This window comes from Prunus avium, chromosome 3 (assembly GCF_965620075.1).
Source record: "Prunus avium chromosome 3, drPruAviu1.hap1.1, whole genome shotgun sequence".
Taxonomy (NCBI): Eukaryota; Viridiplantae; Streptophyta; class Magnoliopsida; order Rosales; family Rosaceae; genus Prunus; species Prunus avium.
In genome coordinates, this window is record NC_142286.1 from 15,967,445 (window position 1) to 15,972,007 (window position 4,563).

At 39.4% G+C, this 4,563-nt stretch overlaps 1 non-coding gene across 1 annotated transcript; it reads left to right on the forward strand.

Moving 5' to 3' along the window:
• Positions 1-260: 260 nt before the first annotated feature.
• LOC148295698 (small nucleolar RNA R71) lies at positions 261-367 on the forward strand. Its single transcript, XR_015834852.1, has one exon. It is a non-coding gene; the product is annotated as a small nucleolar RNA R71 (small nucleolar RNA).
• Positions 368-4,563: the final 4,196 nt, after the last annotated feature.

Sequence of the window (4,563 nt, forward strand, 5' to 3'; positions counted from 1 at the left end):
TTCTTGAGTTTAATGCAAGAAGAGCATCTAACTTTTGTTCCAGTTTTGAAATCTGCACACTAGAAGCATCATTAGAACCACTAATAACACGTTTACCTCTTGTATCCGTATGTTGGGTCTCCATTGCTATCTCCTCAAAGAGTTCGTACGTTTCTTCTGGAGTTTTGGTTTTAAAAGAACCACCTGCAAAATTGGTGACTATATTATGACTAGAAGGGGTTAGTCCTTTATAAAACATACGCATTTGAAGCTTCAATGGAATCCCATGATGAGGACATTGGTTGAGCAACCCATTGAATTTCTCCCATGCTTCACAAAACGATTCATCATCTTGCTGTGCAAATAACAAGATCTTGTCCCTAAGCATGTCGGTCTTTTGCGTGGAGAAGTATTTTTCCAGGAACTTCTTTTGAATGGCAGACCATGTAGTGAGTGAACCAGGCTTCAAAGAATTCAACCAATACTTCGCCTTATCCTTTAAAGTGTATGGAAACACTCTCATTCGAAGTTGATCTTCTGTCACACCTGTCAAGGGAAAAGAACTCACAACATTAAAAATATCCTTTATATGAGTCAATGGATCTTCATTAGGTAAACCATAAAAGGAAGGCAGCATATTAAGATGAGAAGATTTAAGCTCATAATTTCGAGCTACAGTGGGCAGCAAAATGCTTGAAGGAGATGCTGGAATTGTTGGGATATCAAGTTCTCCCATGAACTCAATGGCAGCCATCATTTCTTCTTCTTCTTGGTCTGAACTTGCTTCCGAATTTGAAAGTGAAGAACCGGGAAGTTCAGTGTGGAGAGCAAGACTTGTAAATGTAGCAAGAGCTTGCTCTTTTGCAGTTGACAACTCCCTTTCTAGACGATTCTGAATTTCAGAGGTCACTCATCTGGGTTGCAATGATGGTCCTGCGTTCAAAGATCTAGAACGTTGGAACGAAGACCTCACTTGTTCAAGTAATGGATTTTTAGACATAAACTACCTGAAACAGAAAATTAGATTAATTAGAAACACTAAAAAGAATAGGGTAACCTTGGGCACATAACCAGGGAAGAACTTTCGTTCAGTCCCCGGCAACGGCGCCAAAATTTGTTGTTAATATTATGTTAACTCGCAATTGTACGGGGCAATTAGTAGTATAGCAAGACAAGTACGAGGTCGTACCCACGAAGACTGAGAAGTTAAAACTAGTTATGTACTTAGATTACCAAATTCAAGAAAGTAGGAGGTTATGTCTAAAACAGAATTTAAAACAAGAGTGGTTGTGATTGTTGAACAAAAGAAGCAAAATGAAATTGCAAACAAAAACAAGTAAACAAATGTAACAAAGAGTGGTTTTAAGAGTTGGAAAACAGATTTTGAGACTAGGGCATTCGAATCACCATAACAATTCAATTCTGGGTTATAAAGATTCAAGTAACAAGTCTAATTCAGATTCAAAGATTGATTCTAGCTAAAGTATGATTAGGCCATGGTGTTTGGTCCTAACCTTGTGTTCCTAATTCCCTAATTTGATCATTTGTTGTCTAACCTAAAATTAAGCATTAGGAACCCATTAAGCATAGAAGAACATTTTAAACAACCAAGTATGTATCTAATCCCTGTTGTCGAATGTCCATACATACTCTTCCTATTCATAGTTCAATTCGAATTAAAGCATGGTGTATACTCTTAATTCAAACCAAGATAGTTAACAAACAAGTTCTAATGGTGATCAATCATTCAAACAAGCATGTTAACTTATAAGCATAATGAATAAGAACATGAATCATGAATCAAACTTGAAACTCCAAACTTATAAACCCAGAATATTCATGTTAGGTTACATCGAAGCCCTAGTTATGGATTTAGCTACTCATAATGGAAAAGAGACTTGAACAGAAATGAGAAAACATAATGAATACAATAAGAGTAGAAAAACCCTTTTTCTGAAGTTCTTGTGGTGTCCAAGGCTTCTCCAAGTGCTTCTCCACTTCTAATGCTTCTCCAAGAGCTTCCCCACTTCTAGAAAGATGTATGAAGGATATGGAGGTGATTTGGGATGAGTTTGAGTGAGTGGTGATGGCTAAGGAAGATGAAATTCGTAGGGAAATGGAAGAGAGGTTTGCTGGAGTTGTTTTGGTGATTGTTGGAGTGTTTGGGATTTTGAGAGTGTTTGAGGATGGTTGGAGTGAATTGTGGGGGTTGTGAATCTCAGGATTTGTTGTGTCTTGAATGTGGAATGGATGTGGTATTTATAGGGAGAGGGGAGTGACAAATCTGAATTCAATATGGCTAATGCATACAACACTTGCATTATAAAAGATGAATTGGTTGATGCACTTCACTAATGCATACAACACTTGCATTATAAAATCTGAATTGGTTGATGCACTTCACCAATAGATCCCATCAGCAGCCCTAGCTCATCTTCATGTCACCATGACCAAGCTTCCAACCAGAAATGATAGCTCATACCTAGCTCACCATGACCAAGCATCCAACCAGCACATGCTGAGGTCAGCATAACCAGCAACTTCAAGGGCTTACAACTTGGGCTTCTCTTAATCAAATTAGGACTTTAAGCACTCGAAATTGAAGTTCGGAATGTGTTCTTTCCAGCCATATGTCATTTGGGCCAATCCAAGGTCGGAGGAGGAAGTTAAGGCCAAAACAAATTGCTAACTCATTTTGCGCGCTGATAAAATCCATCCTGAGCATGGCTCTGTGTTTGCTAGGTAACAGACTCCATATTTATCCAATGGGGCTGAATTTTGGATATGTTATAGTACACACCCATTGGAACAACTTTCATGAAGAATGCTGCCTCATCCGAGCTGTGTAGGTTGCTGAAACAAAGCTTACAATATGACCTACGGAACTGGACTGGCAGGGGGCTGTAGCCAAAATGAGTTTGTCTTTTAAGCTCTTCTTCCATTCATCCAAATTAGGCCTTAACATGCTTGAATTGCATGAATTATGCTCTCTTGCTCTATTGGCCTACAAAACACACAAAGGGAGGGAAATAACTTAGAATTATAGGAACTAAGCAAAAGAAGTAAGTAAATTGGGCATGTATATGTATGAAATTATGAGCTTAACAGAGTCATTTGGTGAGTTTTGAGTGAAATCCAATCGCTAGAAGTATGGAATACACCAACTACTCCAATTAGGAACGAACTGCCGTTGAACTTGAATTGTCCAATTTGGAACACCTATTGATTTCGGATCGAGCCCAAACCTTGGGCAACACCGTAATATGGTGGGAGGAGTCATTTGGTGAGATTTGAGTGAAATCCAATCGCTAGAAGTATGGAATACACCGACCACTCCAATTAGGAACGAACTTGCGTTGAACTTGAATTGTGCAATTTCGAACACCTATTGATTTCGGATCGAACCCAAAACTTGGGCAACATCATAATATTGTGGGGGGTGTCATTTGGTTAGTTTTGAGTCAAATCCAATCGCTTGAAGTAAGAATACACCAACCACTCCAATTAGGAACGAACTGCCGTTGAACTTGAATTGTCCAATTTCTCACACCTATTGATTTCGGATCGAGCCCAAAACTTGGGCAACATCATAATATGGTGGGAGGAGTCATTTGCTGAGTTTTGAGTGAAATCCAATCGCTAGAAGTATGGAATACACCAACCACTCCAATTGGGAACGAACTGCCGTTGAACTTGAATTGTTCAATTTCGAGCACCTATTGATTTCGGAACGAGCCCAAAACTTCGGCAACATCATAATATTGTGGGAGGAGTCATTTGGTGAGTTTTGAGTGAAATCCAATCGCTAGAAGTATGGAATACACCAACCACTCCAATTAGGAACGAACTGCCGTTGAACTTGATTGTCCAATTTGGAACACCTATTGATTTCGGATTGATCCCAAAACATGGGCACCATCATAATATGGTGGGAGGAGTCATTTGGTGAGTTTTGAGTGAAATCCAATCGCTAGAAGTATGGAATACACCAACCACTCCAATTAGGAACGAACTGCCGTTGAACTTGAATTGTCCAATTTCTCACACCTATTGATTTCGGACCGAACCCCAAACTTGGGCAACATCATAATATGGTGGGAGGAGTTATTTGGTGAGTTTTGAGTGAAATCCAATCACTAGAAGTATGGAATACCCCAACCACTCCAATTAGGAACAAACTGCCGTTGAACTTGAATTGTCCAATTTGGAAGACCTATTGATTTCGGATCGATCCCAAGACTTGGGCAACATTATAATATGGTGGGAGGAGTCATTTGGTGACTTTTGAGTGAAATCCAATCGCTAGAAGTATGGAATACACCAACCACTCCAATTAGGAACGAACTGTCGTTGCAATTGAATTGACCAATTTCTCACACCTATTGATTTCGGATCGAGCCCAAAACTTGGGAAACATCATAATATTGTGGGGGGTGTCATTTGGTTAGTTTTGAGTCAAATCCAATCGGTAGAAGTAAGAATACACCAACCACTCCAATTAGGAACGAACTGCCGTTGAACTGGAATTGTCCAATTTCTCACACCTATTGATTTCGGATCGAGCCCAAAACTTGGGCAACATCA